The sequence below is a fragment of the Rhodamnia argentea genome, chromosome 5, assembly GCF_020921035.1.
Source record: "Rhodamnia argentea isolate NSW1041297 chromosome 5, ASM2092103v1, whole genome shotgun sequence".
Taxonomy (NCBI): Eukaryota; Viridiplantae; Streptophyta; class Magnoliopsida; order Myrtales; family Myrtaceae; genus Rhodamnia; species Rhodamnia argentea.
The window spans coordinates 23,818,359-23,836,824 of NC_063154.1; positions in this window are offsets into that span (position 1 = coordinate 23,818,359).

Below are 18,466 nucleotides of genomic sequence, written 5' to 3' on the forward strand. Positions count from 1 at the left end.
ATTGTTTATTTTTTAGATATTATTTTTAACTTTGCGTTTAGAGTTATATACGGATGACTAGGTAAACTACCATGTTGATCATTCAGCCTTTACTTGTTACCGTAATGGTTCTTCCTTAGAATATTTTGCTTTTGAATCGCTGCTTTATTACAGCTAGAGAGTCCACCATGTATCTAAACTCGTTTATGAAGTACAGTCCCAACCTCATGGACCATGTAATATGCAAGCCGATCCCCAGTGGATAAATCAGTCATGGAGTTTTTTTGGCACTTATTAGTAAGTGAAATCGAATATGTGCATGCGCCTAATACAAGACGATATTATCGCATCTAATAAATAGCAGAAGAGCCAACAAAAGAAAGTGTGCATGTCTAATATATGGGACTGAGCTACAATAATCTCTAAAGCGAGCCTCATGTTTCTTTGATTAGGATTGTCTAGAAAAGGATCCACGGTCGCTTCTTTTTAATACTCTCTCTCTTGTGACAACATGTATCTCGGCAGACACGTATCTCTTCCTCATGAAGCGCACATAATCACTTACTACATATGGGGATAAAAATGTGTACGGATAGGGAATGATAATCGATTCATTGGTATTGTTGCTCACCCACCAGTACAATCTTTATTGTAAACAACCACATTTATAGGCGTACATGAAATTTTAATGTATCTTGTAATTGAGGAGGTATTAGATATTCTATTCTCTTAGCTATCCTAAATAATATCAGTTTTCAATCTACACCGTCCAATATTCTAACAATAAAATGTTAGAATGTGCAAGCTCTTGGGCCATTGGCTAAGCCCCACCAAATATCCATTGTGTAGAATCTCTACTATTTGAGCTTCTCTATTTCTTTAAGAGATATATTAATGACTATCTTGCCGATTAGATTATTATTTCGAGAAAAGATGAGAAACAAACTGATCCACTTTGTTGAATGGAGGCCTGATGTGTTCTCCAATTAATTGTTATTGCAATTGATTTATTCACACAACCTTACGATTGGAGCTGTATTATAGTCATATCAAAGATTCAATTATAATCGACCTTGCTTTCTATATTCGCTATTTTTGTCTTACATATCTTTAATAAAAAATGAGATGAAAATAAGTAAATATGTCGAGGAGTAGCACATTATGTTATAATAAGAAAAAAAATCGCGAAGCCTAACTAGCCGCATTTCCCTACCTATAAATGAATTTATAGAGTTTGAGTGGAAAAAACAAAACATAACATACAAATACTCATACTCACCAGGCAAAGGAAAATTAACCATTTTCCTGGAAAACGATTTCCCGAAAGGTATATTCCTTTATCGTGAAGTTTTTCCCCAAATAAACGCACTCTACATGTGACTGGTTGCGACGACTAGTTGATTGCGGCTTGATTCTAGTTAGTACATAAATTGATCGCTGGACTTCCGATCTACTTTGTATATCACACATGTTGCAGCAACAGACAAGTTCCATTAAACCTCTTATTTGTAGCTAATTTGTTTCTAATCACAAGCCAGCTAATAGAACTACGCGATCTCCTCTCTTGTTTAAAAAAAAAAAAATGAAACTTGTATATAAAACAAGATTTGGATCTAAACAACATTGTTTTAATCGCGTTCCGGTGTCTTTGTGGTCCAAGATAGAAAAAACTATAAGTAAGAGTCACGTAAGCATCACCACATCTTTGTGCAAATATTAACCTTCCATTGCGTAAAAAAGCTTTGGATCTTTAAGAAATTGAAGGTTGATATTGGCATAAATTTACGCAGTCTTCAAATCCATAACGTGATTGGCTAACGCTAATAAGGAAGAGAAGGTTAATAATCCTTGCCAAATAACGTGGATCAATGAGAAATTGAAGCACTTATCTATTTGGCCAAAAATGGACCAATCCAAACCTAGATTGAGTGTTCATTTTAATCTCCAAATTGTGTTCCTAAGACACAAGAATACAAATCCTTAGCTGCTAACTATTGACAAGATCCAAAATGAATATATAAATTTTTACAGAAATGAAAGGGTGTTGTATTGTATCTACAAACTCTTTGGACCTACCGGTCCTACAGTATCTATACGTATCTAATGTCTCCCTAAAGTTGTACGTAAAAGTCTAACCCTCGTCAAAAGTTGCCATGTCCCTTTCAGCGCCATGTCCTAAGGTCAATATGCATCAAATCCCAGTTCAACGTATGAAAACACTCATTAAATACAATGATAAATGTCCATTTACCTCTTCCTCTTCTATTTACTACCTTGTTTTTTTACCTCTATCGACTACCAACGGAGCTCCGGCCAAAAAAAAAAAAAAAAAATACCTACCAAGCAGACCTGCCGGATTTCTGACAAAACATTCCATTTGGGTCAGCTCTAGCCAAGGTAGTTGTGAGATCATTTGTAGCTGTTTAGCTCATTGCATTATCCATCATCTCATTAAATTGAGAAATGTCATCAGCTTTAACCACGTCATCTCCTTGGGGGTAATTAACTTTTTCTTTATTTGGCAAACGTGTGTTGGAGGCCTAAAGCAATGCCCAGAAAAACGTTGCCCTTAGGGTGAAAAAGTCTTCAGTTGCTTTGGTGTGCAGTTGAATATTGCAGGAGAATTAGGTAGGTTATCTGGTTGTGCAAGAATAAGGACAACCAGATTTGCGTCTTTCAAGTTTTTTTTCTTTTTTTGGTCAAAAGCGTCTTTCAAGTTAAAAAGTGGTTTAAATTCAGCATTTGGTTAAGCAGGTAGACTACAAAACATAACAGGGTAACAATGAAACTTTGGGGTGATAACTCATACGGATAGGCTTTGGTCTCTCCAATGAAGACACTGCCACAAGAAACAACCTTAGCCATGTTGTCTCATTTTCTACGTTTGAGGTGTGAATCTTTTAAGAGGCTGGACACTCGAGTTTTATTTACAATCTCAAGTGTTCGTTTAGTCTTTGTTTCTCTCCATTGTTCTGTCATCAATTGATCTCTTTTCTACCATTAATGACTGAGCAGGTGCAGTTAAGTTTCTACCCGTGTTTATATATGTATACATAAATATATTACTTTTCTATTTTGTGCAACAAAATTAGAAAAGATGCATATTAAATAATTATGAAATGTTCTATTTTACGAAGAAAATAAAATACGGGACCGATAAAATTAGGTGTCAACAATATATATATTTCAATATGCATGCATTCATTTAACATTGTTGATGAATTTTGACTTCCCCGTTGAATTATTCATTCCATAAATTTTTGCAATAGACCCAAAGTCCTAAAATGTCAAAATAGCATTAGGTATTATGCATTTCTTAACATTGCATTTAGGTAACAATAACATTTAGGACCAAGGTTATCCACTTTAAAATCATTCTAAATAATAGTAATAATGATAATCAGCAATTAATTAGCATAGCTAAACTGGTCATGGAGGGAGATTAAAAAGGGTTTGACTTTGAAAATGGAGCCATTTCCATCAGTTGAGTGAAAATAGGCTATTATCTTGGGATATCTTCACTGACAAACTTTTCCGACTTAAAATCATTCTAAATAATAATAATAATAATGATGATGATGATGATGATGATCAGAAATTAATTAGAATAATAAACTGGTTGTGGAGAGAGATTAAAAAGGGTTTGATTTTGAAATTGGAGCGATTCCCGTCAGTTGAGTGAAAATAGGCAATTATCTTGGGATATCTTCACTGGCAACAATTTCCATCTCTATGAATAGAGGGCCAAAGAGGCGTTCTAAAAAGGGCAGGAGATATTGATAAAATCGTAAAAGAGAGGCTGAGCAAACAGTCATGGAGAGAGAGAGAGAGAGAGAGAGAGAGTAAAGTTTTTTCAGAAGGCCTCATCTTTCACGCCATTGTTGCTCATGCTGCTCGTACGATCATCACATTGCCCACATGTCCAGCCGAGTCCCTGCCGTTCGGGCTTATCTCCTGCAACTTAGGCGTTAAATCTCTGCCGCGTTGGCCTGACAAGTAATTAACTGTTAGGCTTATGCTAAGAGCATTCGTAAGCCAAGTCACTTTATTTCAATCCAATTGAGTGCATTAAACATAAATGCAATGTCCTTTAGTCGTAGCCTCGCTGAAGAGGCCCAGTGATTTGTTCGCGCTTTGCAGGTTTTCCGGCGAAGTCCTCACCACACCAACAGTATCGTTGTTCCTTTAGTCAACGTACTTGATCGGACAACCATCGTCTGTCGTCGTAGGCCTTCTTCTTGTCCATCGGGGACCCAACAATCTCTGTCATTCCTTTGCATTAGGATTTCATAGCTAGATAAGTCAAAGTTTACTTGCCTTTATAGCTCAGTTTTAACAGATAGTTTATTTTAGTTACATGTTATTAGTTAATATAGAACCTAAGATAATTCATTATTTGAATACTTCCTTTTATTAACCAAGGCATAATAGGCTTTTGGAACTTTAGACACTTAGGCCGGACCTAATATGTCTCACGTGATTTTTATAATTTGTTTGAGTAAGTTGGGATTCGATTGTTTTGAAATAACACGTTATCAATGAAATGATGAATTTTAAGTATAATGTGTGTTTCAATGTGTCACAATATTATCAACGGTCACTGCACGTCACTTATAACTTTTGGGTTTTCATGTTTAACGCCATGCATGAGTAGTGTCAGAATGCATATAGATTTATAGCAAATAGATTTCGGATAATATACAACCTTGATGACAACAACCAGATAAAAATTGGTATTAGGGTTCCATAAAGATTGCATGCCTGTATTTTAGGTGTCATACTAGTATTCTTAGTTATTAATCATATTGCATTTAGGTTTCTGGCGTTATGCAGTGCATATGGTATGAGAAAATATAGGAATTGGCATTTTATAAAGCAATTGCAGATATATAGCTAGGTCATTCGAGTCATAAGAATTTATGTTTATCACTTTAAAAAAAAAATAGCATTTGTTATGGTTTGGAGCGTAGGACTATCATTTATGCAAGTGGATCTAGGATTGCATACAATTTAAAATGTCTCGTCTTTCATATAGGATAGAAAACGCATGCTCATTTAATTCACAGACTTTAAGGTCATTTGCTTTTTATTAATTAATAAAGACAAAAAATACTTGGGAGTCTCATGTAGATCGCATTAGTTAGGAATATTAATAGATTAAATATCGCATGTTACTTTGTATGTCCATGACATTTAGAGTAAATTTTAATTGATAACCCACCTAGATAACATTTAGAATTAATTCCATAGTATGTCATTTAGAACCATTATGCATATCACAGATTGCACATCATTTAGTTAGTCTCATGCCTTAGAATTAATACTGAATAATCACATCACGTGGATCAAATTGATAATCCTATTCAATGTCATTGCATTTGGGTTAGTTCACGTAACATAGCGTACATGTCATTTAGAATCATAGTATTAGATATACTCATGTATTTTACTTAAAACTCTAAATTTCTTCATTCATAATTTAGCTTTATTTTATTTTCGATGGAGTGATTATTTAAAGATATAAGTCAACATTTCTTGATGTTGATTGATTATTATGCTTCCAGTGGTGCAATCTTTCTTGATGTTGATTGATAGAACTCAGAAGGTAAGTGATTAAAAAAAAAAATCAAAGCAAACATGTCATATTGAGAATGTGCAAGTTTTTGGGCATCAAATTAAATTTCTTCATTCATAATTTAGCTTTATTTTATTTTCGATGGAGTGATTATTTAAAGATATAAGTCAACATGAGGATTATGAATATATTTCCCGAGTATGTTCTTTTTACACAAACACTAAATTCTAACTTTAATTTCGAATGGACTGTGAACCAGCAACACTCTCATTTTCGTGCCATTTCCGTCGCCATATGTTCATCCAAGGTTAAATTTTAATTTTTTGTACTATGCCTGGGCCGGTCCCGATAGAACGAGGAATTGGATCGAAACAGTAGATCCTGTCCGGTTCGAAAATTTTAAAACTGGGACTCGTTAGTGGGTTCCCTATTATAGACCGAGGACCGGACCGCCGATCACCTAAGAACACCGTCCCTTTTTTTCCCTCGTCACCACATGTTCTCTTCTCTCTCCACACCCGTGACTCCAGGAAGTAACGCGAACGAACTATCTTGGGTCAAGGACACACTCCGCCAAAAATAACTAACCCAAGAACACGTGGAAAAATACCCGAGAACACTGTCCCTTTTTTTTCCCTCGTCGCCACATGTTCTTGGGTATTTTTCCACGTGTTCTTGGGTTAGTTATTTTTGGCGGAGTGTGTTCTTGACCTAGTACAGTTCGTTCGCGTTACTTCCTAGAGTCTTGTCGTTCCCGCCGTGTGGCAAAGCAGGACACGGGTGTGGAGAGAGAAGAGAACATGTGGCGACGAGGGAAAAAAAAGGGACGGTGTTCTCGGGTGATCGGCGGTCCGGTCCTCGGTCTATAATAGGGAACCCACTAACGAGTCCCGGTTTTAAAATTTTCGAACCAAACAGGATCTATTGTTTTGATGCAATTCCTCGTTCTATCGGGACCGCCCTATGCACAGTACAAAAAATTAAAATTTAACCTTGGATGAACGTATGGCGACGGAAATGGCACGGAAATGAGAGTGTTGCTGGTTCATAGTCCATTCGAAATTAAAATTAGAATTTAGTGTTTGTGTAAAAAGATCATACTCGGGTAATATATTCAGAATGCTCATGTTGACTTATATCTTTAAATAATCACTCCATCGAAAATAAAATAAAGCTAAATTATGAATGAAGAAATTTAATTTGATGCCCAAAAACTTGCACATTCTCAATATGACATGTTTGCTTTGATTTTTTTTTAATAGCATATATTGATAGCATTTTAATTGAACCATTTTTATAAACAAAGAAAAACTCTAAAAAACGTCATTGACGTTACATTCTCATTCATGAAACAAAATGCCGGCACACCATTTCGTATTATTGTTCCCTGAGTTAAGATTGCAGAGAAACTTATTGGATGAATAGAGATTAATCATTGTTTGCATATGCGCTCCTGGTACATAATATTTTAAACAATTTATTTATTGCTTTGATTGTTGAGTATTGCATAGTGTCTGCATACTGTATGATCACTTCTCATATGTTAGTTGCGTGTTAAATAACGGTACTAGGTAATCATTTACTGTTCTCAGTAAAAATCTGTGGTCAGCTTTCAACCGTCAGTTTTGTAAAATAACAGTATCAGCTAATCATTTATTATTCTCAATAAAAATCTCTAGCTGACGTTCAACCGTTCGTTTTGCAAAATAATGGTAGCACCTAATAATGGAAGCGGTTAAGACTAGTGGAAAGCCATCCAATATATGATTGGTTGATACTGTTATTTTGCAAGACGAACGGTTGAACATCAACCACAAACTTTTATTGAGAAAGCAGTGGAGACTAGTTCCCCAATTTCAATTTTCTTTTTACTTCTCATGTCTTGCTATTGCCTTGGCTTAATTCAGCATTAGATTAGAGAATTTAAAAAGGAAAATGATTAGCAAACAGTACCGAATAAACAAATAGAAAATCCTAGTAAGTTGGTGTTTTTCCATCAAAGAAACGATTGAAGTAGACTTAAAATGTTTGTGAAAATTGTCAAAAAATTCCTAGACTGATTGCACTTTTATCAATATAGCCATAAACCTTTTAAGTTTATCAATTGAGTCCTAAATATTTTCACGTTTTGCCAATTCAATCCTAATGTGTAAATTGGGAGTGCGTTTTATTTTGTATGAGATACAATGACATCATCTTTTGGATTATGAACTAATGGGTTTCGGTTTGTATTCCAATTAAAGATTAAGTGATGATTCGAGAATCGATTTAGCTAAGCAATAGGAGAAGTTGCTATATACAAGTCGCTTCGACAGTGTGGGTAATCGGTTACATGTACGTTGAAAATAAAGTTAGCTCCGATAGTCCAATCCCCACATATACCACGGAATCATTAGGGGGATTATATGCTTGCGAAAAAATACATGAAATACACAAAAAAAATAATGATTTTCATTCATCAATACTCATATAATGAAAATATGGGAACTACCCTAATGATGAGTAAAATCAAATACTCTGAAATTTCAACAGAAAATATGAAAACGAGCCCAATCGTCGAACCTAATTATTTCTAAACAATTGCAAATCAACGTGGATGGGAGATGAAGTTTCCTCCCTTCTCCTCGACTTTATGCTCATTTCCTTTCGACGGTGCCACTCCGTCGGTCAATTTTGGTTTCACAGTCAAGCTAAAATATTCCTTTAGCGTTGTCGTAAAGTAGGAAAAATTAGGGCATCATCCTTATTCTGAACCACCTTGATTATCTGGAGTTGTCCTTCCACCGAAAATCTTTTAACTATTCTTTAAGCTGTCGTCGTCTCGGTCCATTCATGAGTGCTGCCGGAGACTAAGTGGAACGTTCTTGTTGTTGTCGTGCCATGGTGGAGGAGTTAGGTTTCGGTGGGAAGATGCCTCTAGAATGCAAGTCGTTCTGAGACATGATTACCGAAAGAATCTAGCTATCGAGTTCATGAAGAAATCATTTATTTGGTCACGAGGATTTTATACCCAAATTACGTGATTCCTAAATCCTAATAGGCAAAGGTTTTCTAATCTAGTTATGACTCCCGGTACAAGTCGTTCTTTAAGTGATTGAAGTCCTTATTGGTTTAAAAAACTTAATTGGATTATCACCATGTGGCTTTCTTTGGCCATGCTTATCACATATTTTATTATATCTAAATGGAACTCTTTCTCCCTAAATAAATTGATTAACATTGTTTGCAAAATAGATCTACTGAAATAGATGGGTCCAATGGGGTTGAGGCCTAGTTCAAGCCAAATTTTGCTATTAAAAGTAGCTCACAAAAGATTTTAATTGACTAATTTTCTATCCCAAATGGGCTAAGGTTTACTTCTTCATATCCCTTATTTTTGGCTATCCTTTAAACCAATAATGTATACATTAATCAATTAAAGTTGATATTACTCGCTTTTAGTCGTGTCGCGTTAATCAATTCCAAGTGAAGTTATCATTTAAGTTCCTTTCATTGCTGCCCCTACCATGTGTTCTAGAACAGACCTATATTTAGATTTTGAAAGGTGGTAACTATCTGGAGATATTATTAATTGACTATATAAAGTCGTTTAAGATGTTTATTGAGCAAGTTATCTGGATCATGGAGTTACGAATGACGTGCGTGGCTGGACGTTGGGAAGGGAGATTCTCAATAGCAGATTCGGTTTTGGCCTTTATCCAGGGCGATGGATCAAAGAGAATACTCTCAGTTCTGGTGGCCGATTGTAGCTCCAGCTTCACTTTTTCACGAGAGGAGTCATTTTGGGAGAAAACACACAAAGATCCAGAGAGATCATCCATTACATAAACATTCATCCAAGGCCGTGAAGTCTAAAGAGCTCGGAAATTCATTTGGAGCTTCTTTGTGGATGCCGATCACCTGTGACAACGTCTCCAAAGCCTCCATCTTCTACCATCCCCGTTCATTTGAAGCTTCTTTGTGGATGCCGATCACCTGTGACAACTTCATTTTTTTTATATTTTTGCATTTTTTTATTCAAATGCAGGATCCGATTGATTCCTCTCCTATCGTCTCTTTTTCTGAGATGACGTCACGAGATTCTATTTGTCCCTCTCTTTTGTCGTGCGAAAACGCAAAGCCCAACCCCAGGAATGGATCACCGAAGGGCGTGAATAGGTGTGTTGCAATCCAAATAAAGTAAAAAGAATTCCCACGAGTCGTTGCCGAGCCTGGTCTACTCCATTATCCACTTCACGGAGTACGAAGTGGTGGGTGGTGGGTGGTGGTGGTGGTGGTGGGCGGTGGCGGTTGGTAGTGGCGGCGGTGGTTGGTAGTGGCGGCGGTGGGTGGCGGTTATCGGTGGTGGTGATCGGCTGTGGTGGTGGGAGGTAGTGGTGGTTGGCGGCGAAGGGTGGCAATGGATGGTGGCAAAGGGCTTGGAAAGCCATAACCCATCGGTACAAAATGGGTCGAAAGTGGATTAAGCTAAAACCTATATTTAAATAGGTTTTATAGTTTTAGACCCATATTTGATCCTTTTTTAAAATTTAGAGATGGACCGGTTTAATTCATGGGCTTAGAGGCCGGATTGGATAATCTTTGCGCCGGGCAAAATTGGATAAATTGACCGCATTCGAACTAGGCTTGGGATTCTGTTCGAATTTAAGACCCAACTAGGACCTTTAAATCCGGGTCTAACCCTTATATTCGGACCGAGTCCCCTAACCCAATCGGAGTCCCCATTTTTAGAATTAAAACAAAAATAAAAGTCACAATCTTAAAATTTTTTAAAAAATAAAAAATCAATTACAATAACAAAACATCACGAAAATTCCAATAATTAACAAAATCAGGAAAACGCATGGAAATTAGTTATTGATTAGTTTAGCTAGATTTTTAGTGCTAACACTAGTTTAGAATTAGTTTTAGATTTCCTAGTTTAGAATGGACATATTTATGAATTTCATAAACATTACAGGTTTTGCATAGAAAATGTGACAAAATTTTGGACAAAAATTGAACCCAAATTGAATAAAATCCTAGGGCTTTAAAGAGGGTATTGTGTGTTTTGAAGAGACAAATATTAGGATTGCTGTGTTTGCATTTCCATTGCTTATGTCACTTGATTGTGCACTTACAGTAAAGTCATAATTAGCAAAAAGACTGCATGGACATTTAGTGACTAAATAATCAAGTTTAGGTACTGAAATGGCACAAGCTAGATAATTAGTATAATCAAGTCCACACTCGAGTTGTATAGGAAGCGAGGTATATTCTAGTATCTCACTTGATTTCCAGTCAACCCAATAGGCTAGTGTCGACTCCACACTTAAAATTCCAATAGGGTTAGTTCAAACCGAAATTGAATATCCCAACATCATGCGAGGTATGGGCTTGTGAGAGCCCGTACTCAAAATTGATGAACCTGTTTTGTATTACCTACTTGATGATGTGTTCAAACCATCCTTTAGTGCTGCCAATGCAGTTCGTAATTCGAGTAAGTACCTCTAAATCTACAAGTTCTCTTTTTCAGAATAAAATATCTAAAAATAAAAATTAAATTAAAGAATTCCCAAAAAATTAAAAAAAAATGCATAGAAATTAGTTCTTTTTGTTTGTTTTATTAGATTTTTAGTGTTAATATTAGTTTAAAATTAATTTAGATTTCTTTAGATCAGAATTCACTTAGTTTATGAGTTTAATAAATATATTAGGTGGTTTAGCAGACTGTGAAAATGCTTGCATAAAAATTGAATTCAAAATTGAACAAGCTCATAGGGTTTTATAATAGGTTGTTGTGTGTTTTAGTGACAAATGTTAGGTGGCTCTTTGCGCATTTCCTTTTGGATTTCACTTGATTGCACATTTTCAATGCATTGTTCGTTCTTTCCTGTTTAGAAAGGTAGGGATAAATCTTAAGACTCTAGTTGACCCCATAGGCTAGTGGCAATTCCTCAAGTAGAATTCTCATAGTCCGTTTCGAGGAACAAAATTTCCTAGAATTTTGTTTTTTGGGATTTTCCTGCATTCGGTTCACAAAAAATAAATAAGTTAAGGAAAAGATTTCCATCAATAGAGAAAAACATTACAAGTGGGGAAAATCATTTTCTCTTTCTGAAAAGAGAAAATCATTTTCATTGGAGACCACTCTTTCTTGTCTCTCTATCTACATGCTTCAAATATTCCGCTAAGCTTACGAGCTTGACACTTAGAGATATTGCTCTGTAATTTTGCAAACGCAAAGAATAGTGTAGGAGAGGGCAAGCTTCGATATTCAACAGTTTTCCACGAAACAAAACAAGAGGACAAGAACGTGGCAGTACAGTGCTAATAAATAGATTCCAATCCAAGTGACCCGAGAGAGAGCATCAGACAAAGAATTAGTGGAAAGAGAGCGTGCTTTACTTTAATTTCAGATACTAATTAGTTAACAAATGCTCTTTTCTAAAAATAATTTGATTATTTTCAAAATAGAAAAATGTTTTGACTCTTTTACCCAGGAGACAAATACAAAAAGTCAACGTACCAAAGTCACAAATGAGAGTACAGAGAAGACGTTTGTTTGCCGGTGCGTAGTCGATCGCTTTGTTTTATTCCCTTAAAATGTGCTTGCTTGTCTGCAATTATCTGTATGTTCAGCTTTTCTTTTTATCACCCTTCCTAAAAAGAAGAACTTCTTCTAATTGAGAATTTTAATTGTAAATTACGAAATTTAAGTGCCCCAAACAGTCATATAAAACTCAGTGCATGAAGCAGTCACAGGTTAAGGACAAGGACATCAGACCATAGTTTTTGCGCTGGCTTCTAATACGTGTGTTCCATGAGTGCAGTGCGTGTTATAGTCATGAGAATCGAAAATTCTATCCAAGGTCATGGAAAACATCTGCAAATAACATGCATTTTCATTCATATTGATTCAGAAACTTACAATTTGAGGCGAAGATAAAGCAATTCCATTTGACTAATGATTCCAAAACATCAATCCATGAAAGAGGAAGGAAATGTTGAACTTGCGGTACAAGCTGCAATGGTGAGGCTACTTGAAAAACAGCACCGTGTTTTTGCATCATCAAAAGCCAAGTGGCCATGGTGCAGGGCGAAGAGAGATTCATGCGTATGGTTCAACATTTCCGGATAAGTCTTTAGAAAAATTGCATAGATCTAAAAGAATGGCAAAAAATTATAGAGCAATCGTGGCGGAACCCATCACTGATCTTATGTCCAACATTCTACCGTCATACCGTCATGCCAGGGGGATCCTTTTTTTTTTTTTTTTAAATACAAATAGTTTTTGGTAAAGTATTATTGAAAGGTGCATTGTGAATCAGCTTTGGTAGAAAGATTGTTCGGAAAGAAACTAGACATATAAAGGACTTCAGTTATAAGTTTTGAGTTAATAAATAAGCAAAAATTTACTTGCGACTGCTGGCAATGGTTGGATGTTGGTGAGCCAAATGTGACACTGAGGGCTGTTGCCTAAGGTGGTGCGGCCAAAGGAAAGTTCGTGGGACCCTAGGTGAGGCTCGCCGGTGCTGGATCTGGCTTTTGATGGTCAGATCTAGGTTCGCCGGCAACATTGTGCAAAGTGAAAATGGTTAGGGTAAAATGAGAATTAAAAAGCATAGCGAGAGAAGTCAAAAAATGCCAAAGCCCCAAGCTGGGTACTGTATCACGTAATGATTGAGGAAGGTTGCTCGAGGGCTGTACGAAAATTATTTCCTTCCTAACGCAAAAGGAACACATTCTTCGATTTGTTATTTAAACTGCGGTTCTTCGAAAATGCACGTCCTATAACTCCAAATCATGGCTAAGGATATTTACTGGTAAAGAGGCAAAGGAAGAATATATCCAGATTCCTGAAGAGGCAAAATGGTAAAAAGGTTACTTGTGGCAGTTCATGGAGATTCCCTTCCCTAAACATGAACTAGAAATCGGATCTTAGGAGCCGTGACAATCAACAGAGCAACTAGTACAGTGTGGTGAAACTTGTACAAGATTATAAATGAACAGAAGAAACAACCCACAGGTGTTCTTGCTACTACAACAACTTTTACAGCAAAGAAAAAACTTCCGTGATCAATTTGAGGAATGATAGTCTATGCATGAAAGAAAATGTAAAGAACTTGGTCATACTATCATGAATAGTAACCAACTTATGTTTCTCTTTTGAATTCAGTTAGGTCAGATTTTGGTCATAGAAATTTTCTAATTACATAAAACATCTAAAAGATTGGTGGGAGAAACAGAGATACCGGAAGCCAAGAGAAATCAATTTGTCCTCTCATATTAGTCTCACTGTTTAGTGATACAGCAACAAGATGTATGCAAACATGGGCTTGCTTCATGTGTTCTTGGTGTCATAAACCTGTAACTCGCCAAAAACCAGATAAAACAGTGTTTCTCGAAGACCTAGGCTTTTAGGAGTTCTTAATGCCCAATGATCGATGTCTATATCGACCATGTTAACTACATATCCCATGAAGCGTGGAGGAATTTCTCCACTAGGCAAGGTAGGATAAGACAAAGTCAGTTTCCCTTGAGCATCAGAACCTTCAAACTCTCCTCTTTATGGATTGCCCAAAGTTAAATTCAAATGAATGAGGAAATGAACTCAATTAAGTTGGTCAAGGTATATGATCTTCCATAACACTAAATGTTATAAAATAATATAAAAATACCACTTTTGTGCCTTATTTACCCAAGACATATGACACGGAATTCCCCACTAATAGTTTTGCCAAGTTCAATTGCCTTTGCATAAACAACATTTTGGAGATCAACTTCTCCGTTTTTGTCACATGTCTCAAGACCAAATGTCCTCTTAGAGTTTGTACGCACTATCCCAAGCATTTGATCTTCACCTAGAATGTTGGCTAAGATCCTTGAAAACGGAAAATGCGATTTTGAGTATTGGTTTGTCTAAACAGTGAAAAAAGGGAGTCAGAACATCGCACAAGTGGGTCAGATGTAAGGTTAGGCAATACTTTACCTGATGAGCTCACTATTGGAAATTGTTCCAAGAAGTGCGACGACCCCATCAATGATGCTAGCTCTAGATCTTTATCGAGCCATTTGGCTAAGTAGTTTCCGTTCTCTATAAACTTATCAGGAAGTTCCCTTCAAAAGGGCCACATAGAAGAGAGATGGCAACATTGGTGTGGTCACACTTCTCGGAACAATTTGCAATAATGAGCTTAGCAGGTAAAGTATTACTTATCTTTTTATCTAACCCACTTGTTTGATGTTTTGAATCCCCCTTTTCCCCTTTTAGATAAACCGCTACTTAAAACTGCATTTTCCATTTCGAAGGATCCTTGCCAAGTATCTGGGTGATGATCAAAAGCTTGGGATCGTGTGCACAAACTCTGAGAGGGCATTTAGTTTCGAGATGTATGACAAAAAAGGAGAAAATCTCCAAAATTATGTTTATGCAAAGACAGCTGAACTTGGCAAGACTATTAGTGATGAATTCCGTGTCATACACCTTAAGGAATAAGGTACAAACGCGGCATTTTTGTTTTATTTTATAACATTTAGTGCTATGAAATCATATACATTGACCAACTTAATTGAGTTGTCGAAAGCATTTACTCATTCCTTTGAATTTAACTTTTGGTAGACGATACAGAGAAGAGTTTGAAGGTTGTGATCCTTGTAGGAAACTAGCTTTCCGTTATCCTACCTTACCTAGTGGAGAAATCCCTTGAGGCTTCATGGGATATGCAATTAACATGGTCAACAGAGGCATCAATTGTTTGGCAAGAAGAACAACTGAAGGGCTGGGTCTTCGAGAAACGCTGTTTTGTTGGCTTTTTGGCAAGTTATGAGTTTATGACACTAGAGAACACATGAAGCAGGCTTGTGTTTGCATAGATGACGGCGCTGTATCACTAGATGACAAACTAATATGAGAGGATGGATTGATTTCTCTTGGCTTATGGTATCTCTATCAATGGAAGTTGGATACTATTCATGATAGTATGTGATCAAGCTAAATATTCTTCATTACATTTTCTTTGAGATTGAGAGAGGAGTGAGTCGTTTTAGATGCATAGTCTATAATTCTTCAAATTGATAAAGGAAGTTATTTCTTGCTGTAAAAGATGTAGTAGCAGCTTCAATTCCAGAAGGTTGTTTCTTGTATTCATTTATAATCTTAAACAAGTTTCACCACACCATACTACATGCTTTTGTTAATTAGTATGTCTCTTGAGACCCGATTGCTAATTCATGTCTAGGGCATGAAATCTCCATTTCATGCCACAAGTGACCTTTTTACCATTTTTCCTCTTCAGGAAGCCAGACATATTATTTCCTATTGCTACGTCTAAAATTCACAATGTATGATGTAGATTGAGGAGGCTATGTCAAAGTTAAGAGCGGCCTTCTACAATATATGTAAGCTTACATGAGCTTGTGAAGAAAATAAGCGGCAATTTTTTTGGCAGACTAAGGACTTTCGTAAGTTAAAGGATACGACAAAGGCTTCCATGAAAAATCACTGTCCGGAGTTGGAATCCTGCTAGGATAATTATGCCTCCTCCATCAGTTCCTCCTTAATTATTTCTAGCTATACAATTTTGGGCTTGGAAGGATAGCATAATTTTCTATGTCAAGTAAATGAATGATAATTAGAGAATTACTAGAATGTTTTGTGCAGCTACCAATACTATGGAATTGAGGCAGTGGAGAAGCGCAATGAGAAACTCAATCTTGGATTTCTTATTTAATTTGTACTTCTTAAAAAATGTACGTCCTATAACTCCTAACCTTGTCGAAGGATATTTGCTAGTACTGTTTTTCAAGCAGCCTCGCCAGTGCAACTTGTACCATAAGGATATTTGCGGAGATCCAAAAGGTATTTTTTCATGTGGTCCAGAAATATACTTTTTTCTATTTTCCAAGCTAGTAAAGGCCGGAATTTTTAGTAGTCAACTCCTCCATTGATTGAACTAAGATGTACCACCTGTGAATTCTAGGTACTTGAATTCCCGGTCCACACCCGTGCTTGTCGCCCTCCGGCTTTAGTGTCTGGCCGTCGCTGGTGTACCGTCCTCCGCCGCTCAAGTCAAGGCTCTTGGGCTCGAATGCACCAGTGACGAGCACCACCTCGGAAGTGCGGAGGCAATCATGGGCTCCAAGGATGGGGGGTAGGTGGAGGAGATAGATTGGCGGGTTTAGAGCTAGGAAGATGACTACCATTGATTGCTAGTGCCATCGCGACTACTCCAAGCTTCGAAGCTGTGAGATTCTATAGAACCACCGCCGACAATTTTAAAAGCTTAAGCTGTTAGATGAATGCGTGATTTAATGTTTGATATTTGTAGAACTACTGCCAACAGTTCTAAAACATTAAATTGTTAGACGAAAAAGTGATTTAATGTTTAATATCTTAACTCTTCCCCTAACGCTTAGTTTGGTCTTTTACCTAGTACTAAGCGTGGATCTATTTAATTGGGGAGGCAAATAGGAACTTGGAAGATTTGAACTCCAGACCCATCTTTGATACCATGTGAAATTCTATGAGACCACTACTAATTGTTTTAAAAGCTTAAGCTGTTAAATGAAGGTGTAATTTATTGTATACTATCTTAACAATGGCCTCTTTTCTCGGGTGATAAAAAATAGTGTTGTTGTTGCGAGCTCGAGGCTTGTCAAGTAAGTGACGCAAGTCAAAATGAATTATATCAAGCTGATGGATCTTTAGAGAGTGACAGAAGGAAGATGGACCAATGCTGTTGCATTGCTAGTGTTGACGCCTAAATTTTGATTAATCTATTTTTTGCATAAAAATTATAAAAAAATCATCTCACATATTTATTTTTAGCGTACATTGCATTGGCATATAATCGGGCAAGCGGAACACTTAATTTAGCATGCGTCTAGACTAGGCACGGGATGGAAAAATACACCGAGAAGATTTGAAACTTCAAGGACTGTATTGCAAATACTTAAAATTTCGGGGACTGTATTGCAAATACTTGGAACTTCGGGGATGTATTGCAAATACCAAAAGAAGATGAAGAAGGGAAGATGATGAAGGGAAGATAATGAAAAGAAGATGAAGAAGGGAAGATGATGAAGGGAAGATAATGAAGGGAAGATGAAAATGGAAGGTGAAGAAATGAAGATGAAGAAGGGAAGATGAAAATGGAAGGTGAAGAAATGAAGATGAAGAAGAGAAGATGAAGATGGAAGGTGAAGAAATGAAGGTGAAGAATGAAGGATGAAGAACTTTGCCTATAAAAGAGAGAGCTCTTGAGAAGAGTTTTAGAAGGGGGAAGTGGAAGAGAATTGAGAGAGAGAGTAGAAGAGAATTGAGAGAGTTTTTTAGGAAGAGTGGAAGAGAATTGAGAGAGTTTTGAGAGAGTTTTTGAGAGGAATTTTTAGAGAGGAAAAAGAGAGTTCTTGAGAAAAATCAGAAGAGAAAATTCGAGAGTGAAGAAAAGAGTTTTAGTCGAGCATCATCTTCGACGAGTCCCGACACATATTTCGCCCCTTGCAACCCAACAACGCCGTTGCTTGCCATTTTCGACGACAGCCGCGTTCTTCCAGCTCCGAGATCTTGAAGGGAACTATAACGTGTATGTGAGTAAGATTTTGTGTAATAGAAGGTAATCCTTTCCATCTCGATCTACAAAAATGTAATCGTTTGGTTTGAACATTTGTTTGTTTATTTTAGACATGCCACGTGTTCCAAAATTTAGCATTATTACGTGTTAATTTATTTTTGTAAATACTCGTGATTGGCTGCGTTTTCTTTCTTTCTAAATTATCCATTGTGTATATCGCACAAAGTTCCATGTTTTACATTCCCATAAAAAAGAAGAAAAACCAAAAAAATTGCATCTTTGAATTTCAAGTAAAATCCATCAAAATTGCCAAATCAAATATTTTTCATGAAAATGGTACCGAAAGGGCGTTAGAGAA